Source organism: Cnephaeus nilssonii (genome assembly GCF_951640355.1).
Source record: "Cnephaeus nilssonii genome assembly, chromosome: 8".
Taxonomy (NCBI): domain Eukaryota; kingdom Metazoa; phylum Chordata; class Mammalia; order Chiroptera; family Vespertilionidae; genus Cnephaeus; species Cnephaeus nilssonii.
The window spans coordinates 77120489-77134083 of record NC_137079.1 but is presented as its reverse complement, the minus strand read 5'-3'; positions in this window follow the sequence as shown (position 1 = coordinate 77134083).

Here is a 13595-nt window from a genome sequence, read left to right as displayed (position 1 = left end):
GACATCTAATAAAAATGTTGACAGCAATTCCAAGACAGAAGACCACAAGAAAAAAAAATAGGAAAATAAGACCAATCATGAATGATCCTTATATTGATGTTTTCAAATATAGAAATTAAAATAAAAATAATCAATACATTACAAAAGATAGATGACCTTATTAGAGAGATGAAATCTATTACAAGGAAACAATAGAAGCTCTCTATATGGCCGCAACTGGTTTGGCTCAGTGGATAGAGCATCGGCCTGTGGACTGAAAGGTCCCGGGTTCGATTCCGGTCAAGGGCATGTACCTTGGTTGCGGGCACATCCCCGATAGGAGGTGTGCAGGAGGCAGCTGATTGATGTTTCTCTCTCATCAATGTTTCTAACTCTCTATCCCTCTCCCTTCCTCTCTGTAAAAAATCAATAAAATATATTAAAAAAAGAAAAAGAAGCTCTCTATATGAAATTTCAAATAGTAGAGACTGGAAATAGCATGAAGAAAATGAAGTAATAGAAAGATAGGTAAATAGAAACTGAACAGACTAAAAGAACTAAGAAACTGAAATACAGAAAAGTGGAAGAGACCTGTGGAACATAGTGAAAGGTATAATTTATGTGTATTTAAGCCAGAAGAATAACATTAGAAAAATGGGACAGCAGCAGTGTTTAGATAATAGAAAATTTCCAAAATATTTGAAAGATATTATAGCACATGTTTAAGAAGCTCTGAACATACTGAGCAACACAATAACTTAATATTAAGTTTCCATAAAATAAACATAAAAACAATACAAAATAAAAATAGGCAAAATATATTAATAGGAACATCAAAAAATTATATAAAAATGGAAAATCAATATATGAAAGGAGCACAATACTTCCTTTGTCATCAGGCAGATTCAGGATGTGGAGCAACTGAATATATACACATTGTTGCTGGGAATTTAAATTGGCACAACTACTTTGGAAAACCCTTTGCTATCCTATATAATAAAAGCCTAATATGCAAATCAAATGATCACTATGATGCGCACTGACCACCAAGGGGCAAACGCTTAATGCAGATACTGCCCCCTGATGGTCAGTGTGCTCCCACAGGGGGAGCTCCACCCAGCCAGAAGCCGGGCTCACAGCTGGCGACCACAGCTGTGCTGGCAGGAGCCTCTCCTGCCTCCGTGACAGCACTAAGGAGCAGCAAGCCCAGTGGTAAGAAACTGCAAGCAAGTGGGCAGTAAGGAGCAAGGGGTCCTGGACTGTGAGAGGGCACAGGCCAGGCTGAGGGACCCCCCTCTAGTGCACTAATTTCATGCAATGGGCCTCTAGTTTGTAATAAAATTCAACATATGCTTACTCTTTGAACCAGCAATTCCACTCATGGCTATAGACAAAAGGTGTGTGTGTGTGTGTGTGTGTGTGTGTGTGTGTGTCTGTTACAAAAAAAAACAAACACATTTGAGAAATTTCATTTACAGTGGATGAAACTCCTGCAACTGTATTATGAGTATTATGAGTACTAATTTGTGGTATAGTTGAAAACTGAATATTATAAAGCAATGATAATAAGCAGATGAATGATGCATGCAATAAGATAGATATACTTCTATATATGAAACAAAAGAAGCCAGACACAAAGTGATACATACTGCATAATTCCACTTTTTAAGTTTAAAAATAGGCAAAACTAATGAATAGTAACACAAATGAGCCTAAGAGCTAACTTCAGGAAGTAAAAAGAGGAAAGACTAGGATAAGGTATGGGGGGATATTGAGAGCTGGTGATATTTCTGAATCTGCATGGTGTTCATACAGATGTTACCTTTGAAACAATCATACAATTTTTAATTTTATATAAATGTGTTATATTTACATAAAATTATTTAAAATAGATATTATTACATTTTATCATTCATGTGTCTCCTTGATCATTGATATATGCATTGCACTGCCCTTTTGTTACTCTCACCTTTACCTTCAGTGAAGAGTATCTATACTAATAAAAGGGTAATATGCTAATTAGACCGGACGTTTTCCGGACGACCTTCCAGACATCCTTCCAGACAAAGCAATGATCTTGGGGCCAAGGCAGATGCAGTTAGGGGCAATCAGGCCAGTAGCGAAGAGCAGTTAGGGGGATCAGGCTTGCAGGGGAGAGCAGTTTAGAAGGATCAGGCTGGCAGGGGAGAGCAGTGTAGGGGGATCAGGCTGGCAGGGGAGAGTAGTTAGGGTGATCAGGCCAGCAGGCAGGTGAGCGGTTAGGAGCCAGTGGTCTATGATTGCAAAAGAGATGTCCAACTGTCAGATTAGGGAATCGGGCCTAAACTGGTAGTCGGACATCCCCTGAGGTGTCCCGGATTGGAGAGCGTGCAGGCCAGGCTGAGGGATTCCCCCCCCCTCATGTATGAATTTTGTGCACTGGGCCTCTAGTCTATATATATAAAAGGCTAATATGCAAAGTGTCCCTTCGGGAGTTCGACCAGAAACCAGGAGTTCGCTCACTCGCTATGACATGAGCTGACCACCAGTGGGTGGCGTGGAATGAAGGAAGAACCCAGCTGGCAGCTGGCAGCCAGGGAAGGAAGGCCCTGGCTGGCAGCCAGAAGGCCCTGATTCGCCCTGATCACCGGCCAGGGCTAAGGACCCTATCCATGCACGAATTTCATGCACCGGGACTCTAATTGTAATATAATGTCATAAAAAACTTTACATATAGAGAATAGTCAGGTGAAAATATTTCCATGGAAAAGGAACAAAGTCTCTATAAAAAATGCTTTCAGTTTTTTTGTTTTTTTTGCTTAATCCCTTAACCTTTTTCATTCAGCCCCCCAACTGCCTTCCCCTCTGATAGCTGTCAGTCTGTTCTCTGTATCTTTAACTCTGTTTCTATTTTATTAGTTTATTTTGTTCATTAGACTCCATATATAAAGTGAAATTGGATGTTATCTGTCTTTCTTGGACTGGCTTATTTCACTTACAATAATACCCTCCAGATCCACCCATGCTATCATAAAAGGTAAGATTTCATTCTTTGCCCTACCAGGTTTGGTTCAGTGGATAAAGCATCAGCCTGTGGACTGAAGGGTCCTGGGTTCAATTCCAGTCAAGGGCATGTATCTTGGTTGCAGGTTCCAGGGCGAGTGCAGGAGGCAACCAATTGATGTTTCTCTCACATCAATATTTCTCTCTGTCTTTCCCTTTCTCTTCCATTCTCTCTAAAAATCAATGAAAAATATCCTCGTGTGAAGATAAAAAAAAAATGATATTGAAAAACAAACAGATAAATAATAAAATAAAATAAAATATTTCATTATTTTTTATGGCCTAGTCCTATTCCATTGTGTAAATATACCACAGATTTTTTTAGCCACTCATTCACTGTGGAGCACTGGGCTGTTCCCTTATCTTGGCTATTGTTAATAACTCTGCAATGAACGTAGGCATGCATTTATTATTTCAAACTAGAGGCCTGGTGCATGAAATTCGTGCATGGGGGTTGGTCCCTTCAGCCCAACCTCTCCAATCCGGGACCCCTTGGGGGATGTCCGACTGCCGGTTTAGGACTGATACCGGGGATTAGGCCTAAACCGGCAGTCGGACATCCCTCTCACAATCTTGGACTGCTGGCTCCTAATTGCTCACCTGCCTGCCTGCCTAGTTGCCCCTAACTGCCACCCCCAGCAGCCTGATTGCCCCTCACTGCCTTTGTGTGCCAACCTAATCGTCCCTAACTGACCCCACTGCTGGCCTGATTGCTCCTAACTGCCCCCCCTGCTGACCTGGTCACCCCCTACTGCTCCCCCTGCTGGCCTGGTCGCTCCCAACTGCCCCCACCCTGCTAACCTGGTCACCCCTTACTGCTCCCCCTGCTGGCCTGATCGCTCCCAACTGCCCCCCTGTGCTAGCCTGGTTGCCTCTCACTGCCGCCCCCTGCCAGCCTTATCACCCCCACCTCCCCCCCCCCTCTGCCAGCCTGGCCACCCCATGCAACCTGCTTGTTCAGTCATTTGGTTGTCCTTCACTAACCCCCCTGCCTGCCTGGTCACCCCACACAGCCTGCTGTTCAGTCATTTGGTCATTCCTCACTAACCCCCCTGTCGGCCTGGTTGCCTCACACAGCCTGCTTGTTCAGTCGTTTGATTGTCCCTCACTAACTCCCCTGCTGGCCTGGTTGCCCCATGCAGCTTACTTGTTTAGTCATTTGGTCATCCCTCTCTAACCTCCCTGCCGGCCTGGTTGTAGACAGCCATCTTGTGATGGTGTGAGGATCAATTTGCATATTACTTCTTTATTATATAGGATTCGTGTTTTGAGTTTCTTAGGAAATATTCCCAGAAGGAGAATCGCTGAATAGTAGGGCAGTTCCATTTTTAATTTTTTGAGGTAACTCCAGGGAGGAACTAGAAAAGGGTAAATAGGGGATAAATGGTGATGGATAGAGACTTGACTTGGGGTGGTGAACACAAAATTCAATATATAGATGAGGTAATATGGAACGGTACACATGAAACCTATATAATTTTATTAACCAATGTCACCCCAATAAATTCAATTTAAAAATTCTTTCAGAATTGACTGTTATTATATTCTTCTAAACAAGATGTAAAACATGATGGATGAAAAGAAGAAAAAAGGGAGGAAAGAGGAAAAAAGAGGGATGAAAGGAAGAGGGAGATAATAATTAAGAAAATGTGAAACAGAAAATAGGCGTGAATTGAGAGTAGGAAAATTAATGGAGGAAAGCATTAAAGAAAAACAAATGAGAAAGGATAACCAGAAAACTTTCTATTTGGTCTTTTTACTAACATTAAATACTATTTATAATTTTGATACGTATATACACAACTATAAACCCTATAGTGATTGTTGTTTTTCATTTTACAGGCTAACATGTAGCAATGGTTTGTAAGTAAATCTATTAAGTAATCTCTTCTACTATACCATAGTCCTTTGATAGGAATTCTTTTAATGTCTCACTTTCAAGGTAAATCTCTCAGCCTATATTTTAAATTAAATTTTTATTTTTGTTAGGGTTTATTTCTTACAAATTTCTAATAAAATTATACCCAAACTTCTAATATCTAGTTGAGTAGGATATAAATATATTTCCTCTTATATTTTTAAACTACCTATTTTTAAGCTTTTTATCCATGTGCTAATTTCTTCAGCTTTGAGTACACTATATTTAATAAAGAATTGATATTCCTCTAAAATTTCAAAGACCTTAGCTTTCATATTACTAATCAAATATATTCAAAGACATGTTTGTAGGCTTTGATATATATATATATATATATATATGAGTTTTAATGGGAAAATTTAAGTGCAACGTCATATATATATATACCAATGCATACATAATAATTAGTAGTGAATATATTCCCAATAACAAAAAACATCTTGACTTATATAAAAAAATGAAGAAAGGGAAGCAATTATATCTATATTTTAGCATTAAAGCTTTACCTTAAATATGCAAGAACATTTCATTAATTCTAAGTGAACATTTAATTGACACTAAATGTATTATACAGATTTTAGTATTTCTAATAATGGCATAAGTCTGACAATTGTCACAATTGTGACAGTCTTATGACAAAACTGTCATTGCCTGCCATGTATGACCTTGGTCTCAGCTATTCATATTGTAATTACTTCAATTGAATCATGTGCATTATTGAAACAACATGTCACATCTGGTTACCATTTAAATGTCTTTTAAAATGTTCAACTCTGTCTTGGCAAAGAAACACAAAACATCACTGTGTATGCAGTGGCACAGAAGCAGAACTATAGGCATAAATAAAACATTAATGAAGTAAATATTCATTGTTGAAGGAATGGCTGAAATTTCAAATTTTATAGGAAGCAACAAGCAAATACTTTATGGAACTTGAGAAAGGAAGACATTTCCAAGTAAGGAAGCTATTTATTTTATTATTCTGAAACATGCAGAAGAACTTTTAATCACTGTCTATGGGAAAATATGAAAAAATAAAAAGTATCAAATTCCTCATATTTGGACATTTGAATGAGAGAGAGAGAAAAAAAGAGGGACACTCCTGTAAATAATTTATATACTGTTTAGGTTATCAGTTTGTTAGAATTTTCGAGTGACTTTATACAAAGCAGCTTAATTCCAGGAAAAAGGAAAAACATTGAATATAGTTAAATCAAACACACTGATGTGATACCAGCATCAAAATTTGAAGAAAAAAATTGTTTTAGTGGCTTGGCATAAAATTTTGGAACATTAAAGTACTAATCTAAAAAATGCTGGGTAACCAACGTTTTTGAAAGCATAAATACTGCATTATGTGGAAGCACATGAAATTGTTGACTATAATTGGAAAAATTAATATAGAAGATTTATGCTATACTAGTTAATGCGAGGAAACTTTTGAAATCTCTAATAATTTTTACATCCTATCTAATAATCTAATAAAAGAGTAATATGCAAATTGACCACCACTCCAACACACAAGATGGCTGCCCCCCCTGTGGTCAAAGATGGCTGGCCCCATGTGGACACAAGATGGCCACCACAAGATGGCCAGCAAGGGAGGGCAGTTGGGAGGAATCAGGCCAGCAGAGGAGGGAAGTTGGGGGCGACCAGGTCTGCAGGGAAGGGCAGTTGGGGGAGACCCAGGCCTGCAGGGGAGAGCAGTTGTGGGTGACAAGGCCTGCAGGGGAGGGCAGTTAGGGGCAATCAGGCTGGCAGGGGAGTGGTTAGGGGGCAATCAGGAAGGCAGGCAGGCGAGCAGTTGGGAGACAGCAGTCCTGGATTATGAGTGGGATTTCCGAGATTGGAGAGGGTACAGGCTGGGCTAAGGGACACTCCCACCCCCGTGCACGAATTTCATGCACTGGCCTCTAGTATACATATATTTTGTCTATATTTTCTCCAAAATGACATATGAAAAACATCTAATATATTTAAATCAGTTCATTTAATAATTGTAGTATTTCTATCCAAAATAAACGTAGAAGTTTAGAAAATATATGCATTGAGTCTGTTAGAAAAATGCTTATTTGTGGAAATTTGCAAAAACAGGGCAGTAGCAGAAAACTTTTACTGTGCTTTAGGGCAGAACACAGTGACTTAGCCAAGCTGGATGTGAAAGTATAGGAGAGAAACTCAGAGTTAGGGCTTTTAGAGGAATAGTGAAGGAAGTACACATCTTCCCCCTAGAAGAAGCAAGTTATGGGATTCAATAACATGATATTGCAGGAATGCATGTGCAATTCTACATCAGATTCTCAATACTCATAGTTTGGGGACTATCAGCTCTTCCCACATATGATCATATGCCTGACATCTATGCCTTGGGATTGTAGCAGAAAAGATATGACAAGCTTGTCATCAACATTCATGAGGGAAAAGAGAGAATTGGATTATAGTTTAATATGTATTATTCTTCTCTTATATCATGGTGCATTTTATGATTAAACTAGAAGCCTGTTGCATGAAGTTTCGTGCAATAGACTTTTCCTTCACCTGGCTGCCGGCACCAGTTTTCCGCCAGCAGCAGTTTTCCTCTGGCCACCTGCCGATCGGAGCGCCTGCCGATCGGAGCGCCTCCCGATCAGAGTTCCTCTCGGGGTGGCCGATGGCGCTGGCTGGAGGTGCTCCGATCGATTGATCGGCGGGTGGCCAGAGGAAAACTGCTGCTGGCGGAAAACTGGTGCCAGCAGCCACGCAATCGGCCACCCCGAGTTCCGCCACCAGCGTCTTCCTCAGGCCCCATGGGTCCTTCCGCAGCACAGGCCGTTTAGGCCGGTGGGAGGAGCGGAGGTCGGGGACTCGCGAGTCCCCGCCCCCCGCTCCTACCGCCAGCCAATCGGCCACCCTGAGTCCCGCCCCCCGCACCTCCAGCCGGCCCAATCGTGGGCGTAGCGGAGTGATGCAATTTGCATATTACCTTTTTATTATGTAGGATGAGTCTTAGAATTGATAACATGTGGTAGCTGAAGCAATTGTCCATTTTGTTTCCCCATTGAAGAAAATTGATAGTCATATGCTTCTGTTTCCAATATTGAATTATGATCATAGATATATCAGTAGGGTTCCAGAAATTAGTAACAGATGTAAGGGGGAATATATAACACCATTTTCCCTTCAATATATTGCTGTATATATACAAGAAGTGTTAGCATTTGAGCATTCCTTGGCTATCTTTTGGCTCTCTTGTCTTATAAACTTTAAATAAAACAGGGAATGACTGGAACCTACTATTAATAACATTAAATGCAACATTTGTTAAATTATTGTATACATTATTTATCTCCAATACTTCTCTACTATGACTTTTTGAGCTATTAAAATGTTTTATTTTTTATCATTTTAAAGTTAATTTTATTATGTTGTATTGACATCCTCAAATCAGGTAATAAAGTCCTTACAGGAATGCAGTGTAAATCTTTAATGTTTTCCTTCTGATAATAAATAAAACTATTGACATGTTTAATAAGATATGCTTAGTAACATCACTTATATTACAATATATTTTTATCAGTGAAGCAGTGTCATCTCAGAATCCAGGATAAAAGATCTGAAAATATTAGTGATGTAACTTCTGGGTTTGCACCTAAATTGAAATAGTGCATAAAATAATATATTTCCTTTTAAATATCCATTATTGTTTTAAATAAATTGTAACTATGAATGTCTGAATACCTTCCTCAAAATCATCTTTTTAGCTCTAATATGATACATTATTTCTCAAATGAGAGGATTACATAACTTTTTAATCATTCATTAGTCTATTCAATGTGGAGACTATATGATTCTTTCAAAATTTATTACAATCTTTTAAATTTAAACAGTTGAAGTCTTTCCATACCATTCAACTTTATGTCTGCATTACTAATATTTTGGTGCTTTCTGTTGCTAACGTAATGGATCTAGTTTGGTCATTCCTTATCTTTCAGATATCAAAGAAATGTGGGGTTCGGGGAGTGGATCTCCCCTTTGCGGGTTGTTGCCTCACAAAATTTGAATAATAACATTCACAGGCTATAAGGACTTATTAGTACAAGAGTGAAAATTTATTGTATACAAATACAAACTCCCATGTAGGGAGCGGGTCCCAGGAGGGTAACCTACTAAGCTCATTTTTTTAAGTTTTATAAAGGCTGTAATTCTTTGTCTCTTCATGCTCTCTTCTAATTGGACCCCTTCTTCATTTTATGACCCTGTGCTTTTCTAATTGGTTACTCTTTTGCAGAATATCAGCTTCAAAGTCCAAAACCCCCTTATCTTGCAACATTCCTCTATCTCTGTGAACATAGTATGTTTCCCTCTTTCCAGCATTGGTTGACATTTCTCTGTCCTCAGTGAAAGTATATTTCTTCCTTCCCCATACTCCAGGGGTCCTCAAACTTTTTAAACAGGGGGCCAGTTCACTGTCCCTCAGACCATTGGAGGGCCGGACTATAGTTTAAAAAATCAACTATGAACAAATTCCTATGCACACTGCATATATCTTATTTTGAAGTAAAAAAACAAAACGGCAAAAACACCCGCATGTGTCCCGCGGGCCATAGTTTGAAGATGCCTGCTATACTCTGTGACTTTTCTTTATTCTCTGTGAATGTATGCCTTCTGGTGCTTCTAAGCCCTCACCTATTCATTCCTCCCCCATGGACCCTCTTTATTTCTAAGACTCTCTAAACCTGCCTATTTTGTCCGTAGAATTCCTTTCATCAATATCAATAGTCTCACATAATTAAAGGCAGGGGAGGGCACAATTCCTTTTCCTCACAACTGAAATAGCAGGTGGCTTTGCTTATTATAATAAAAGCAAATCTAATATTAAATTCTGCCACAAATAAAAACAGATATTAACAATTTGACATAAAAAAATCATGTGACTTTATCTTATAGATGTGATCAAAACCCAGCTTTGCTTATAATCATTACTCTAAACTCAACATTGATAAACTAGAAGCCCGATGAATGAAATTCGTGCAAGGGTAGGACTTCCTTCCCCCGGCTGCCATCACCGGCTTCCCTGCAGCCACCAGCAGGCACCCAGGACCCAGACTTCCCTCCCAGCCCCAGCTTCATCCGGAAGGTCATCCAGAAGGATGTACAGTCTAATTAGCATATTATGCTTTTATTATTATAGATTGCTTATGTCCATTTCATTTTGCTCTTCTGGAGAATTCTCTTGCTCTTTCATTTGGGTCCATTTATTTGTGTTCCCATTTTGGCTGCCTCTCTGTGTTCATTTCTATGCATTAGGTAGATTTTATTCAATTCCCAGTCTTAGTAGGGAGGCTTTATATAGTAGGTGACTGTGGTACCCCTTGGTACAGTCTCCCTGATCATCTGAACTGGGTCTGTAAGAATGTCCTTTGTGCAGCTTATGTGCGTGCTCCTATTGTAACTGAATCATCATTGTTTTGGGCCCATTAATGTGTGGGATCCACCCCCCAAAAAGCATGCAAGCTGCTGTGCAGATGCTAATCACATAAAGCAAAATTTGCCTCGGCAGGGTTTGGTACCTGCTGAGGTCTTCCTGTGGATATGCTCCTTGTGAGCTTTTTGGATCCTGCTTTGTTGTTTTCTGCAGCTGGCCATTGGGTGTACTGGTTCTCAGCCTTTTCAGAGGGAAATCTGGAGCCCGCCAATGTCAGATGCTCCTTGTGACTGGCCCTGGGCAACCTGTTTGGGGCTATCAGTGATCCACAGCTGTGGCTCCCTCTGCTGGGCTTGGGTGCATGTGGAAAAGACCAAGCTGCACACCTAGGTCTGCTTTTACTACCAGCAGGTGCAGGGGCAGGTCAGCAAAATTCTCAAAGCATTCGGAGATTCTCCTCTGCCTACATGCTGGCTGTTAAGGTCAGTCACTCAAAGAACCTCAGGCTGTACTCCTCAGCAGGACATAAGATTTACAGGGTGGAGTGAGAGAGATTATGATGATTGGGGTTATTGCTTCCCCCTAGGCTGATGCTGCACAGAGGGGACTGCTCTGCCTGAAAAAGATTGCCTCTACAATACGGAGAAATGACTTAGCAGACGGGTCCTGGTGGATGACATCCCAAATCTCTCCCTAGAGGCACCAACCCCAGACTCAACTCATGCAATTCTCATCTGCTCTGCCCTCTCTCCACTGCAGCCCAGGGTGAGTGGCTGCAAACAAACTGTTGTGTATTGGCTCTTTGTAAGGGTGCTTGCATTTCTAGCCTCTCCCTGGTGGACAGAAATGTAACTGCTTTTCACAGCTAGATGTTATGTGGGTGCTGGTCCCAGTAATGGTGCTCTGGGTTGTTGAGCTTGCCTTGCGGTTTAGACTCTACACTTCTCAAGGAGAACTACCCACAGCTGGTATATCCCTATGGAGTTTCAGAGCTGCTTGTGAGTGCCGGTCCAGCCCTCTCACTCATCCAAGGCTTCTACCAGTCTCAATGTGGCCTCCTCTGTATGAACATAGCATAAGGTGACCAGACATTCCGCTTTTGGTGGGACAGTCCCGATTTTTAACAATTTGTCCCGTGTCCTGCGGCATTTTAAAAAAGTCCCGATTTTTGGAAAAGAATGCACAACAAGCTAAGGAATGGCGGGAGAACTGGGAGGGAATATACGGTTTTCGGCGGCCATGTGGCTATTTAGCCAGGATATGAGTTTTATATTATTTTTGTTAATTTTATAATGTTAAACTTTAATAATAACAAATAATTGTTGAGAACTGATTATCGAGAACTGCTTATCAAAGTTCGCATTGTTGATCAGTTGTTAGAATTCGACCACCATTGTTTGGACTTAATGAACAATGGCATTTTTGGGGATTGGCAACGACGAAAACATTTTATAACTGTTTCTCAGATGATACACATCGTACTGCGTGCTAGTAAGCTAGTTAAACAAGTGATGTCATTACAAATCAGCTATTCAGATAATTTAGGTAAGTAATTTATTTATTTATTTCATAAATACATACATTTTCTTTAATTTAGCAGACAGTACTCATATTATTTATATTTTATAGTGGTGGCAAAAAGTCTAGCGCTGGCCTTGAAAGTGACACTTACGACTTACGTTACGGCAAATTCAGAGGAAAAATAATACAAGTTAGTATTGTTATTATTTAGAAAGAAATATAGGATTAAAATAATTTTTAAAATATAGTTACTTTATAAAAATCAAATTAATTTAATTTATAAACTAACAATAAAATATGTTCATGTAATTATGTACCTACTTACTGTGTTTTTAAGCAATATGTATATAATAATTTATAATATAATTTTAAATTATTTTTTTAGATTTTTAACATAATGAGTAAGAAAAGAGAATGCAAATTCAACGATGATCTAAGAAGTGAATTTCCTTTTATTAAAAAAACTGATTACAATATAGACCAAATTTTTAATCAAGAATCCCCCCCGCAGGGCCGAAACCGGTTTGGCTCAGTGGATAGAGCGTCGGCCTGCGGACTCAAGGGTCCAGGTTCAATTCCGGTCAAGGGCATGTACCTTGGTTGCGGGCACATCCCCAGTAGGGGGTGTGCAAGAGGCAGCTGATCGATGTTTCTCTCTCATCGATGTTTCTAACTCTCTATCCCTCTCTCTTCCTCTCTGTAAAAAATCAATAAAATATCTTTTAAAAAAAGATCCCCCCCCTCCCCCCGTCAATGGTGTCCCGCTTTACCAATGTTAAAATCTGGTCACCTTAACATAGCAGCACATACATTCTTTCTGATTGGTGCTTCAGGTCTCAGGATTTATGCTTAGAAGGGGGATCACTGAGTCAAATGGGAGTTCCATTTTTAATTTTTTCAGGAAACTCTATACTATTTTCCATAATGGCTGCACCAGTATACATTCTCACCAGCGACGTAATAGGGTTCCCTTCTTTTCACATTCTCGCCAGCACTTGTCATTTGTTTATTTGTTGATGACAGCCATTCTGACAGTGTGAGGTGATACCTTCTTGTCGTTTTAATTTTCATCTCTGATTATTAGTGACTTTGAGCATTTTTCATATGTCTCTTGAACATCTGTATGTATACTTTTGAGAAATGTCTATTTAGGTCCTTTGCCAATTTTTAACTGAATTGTTTGTCTTCCTTTCGTTAAGTTGTTCATTATATATTTTGAAAATGAATCCCTTATCAGATCATTGGAAAATATGTTTTCCCAAACAATGAGCTCTCTTTTCATTTTGTTCATGGTTTCTTTTGCTGTGCAGAAGCTTTTTATTTTGATGTAGTCCCATTTGTTTATTTTCTCTTTGTTTACCTTTGGCCTAGTAGATGTATCCACAAACATATTGCTATGAGAGATGTCTGAGATTTTGCTGCCTATGGTTTCTTCTAGTATTTTTATGGTTTCACATCTTACATTTAAGTCTTTTATCAAATTTGAACTTATTCTTGTGTATGGTGTACGTCAGTGGTCGGCAAACTGCGGCTCGCGAGCCAAATGCAGCTCTTTGGCCACTTGAGTTTTTAGCAAAGGCCAGCTTAGGAGTACCCTAATTGTGTTAATAACAATGTACCTACCTATATAGTTTAAGTTTAAAAAATTTGGCTCTCAAAAGAAATTTCAATCGTTGTACTGTTGATATTTGGCTCTGTTGACTAATGAGTTTGCCGACCACTGGTGTAAGT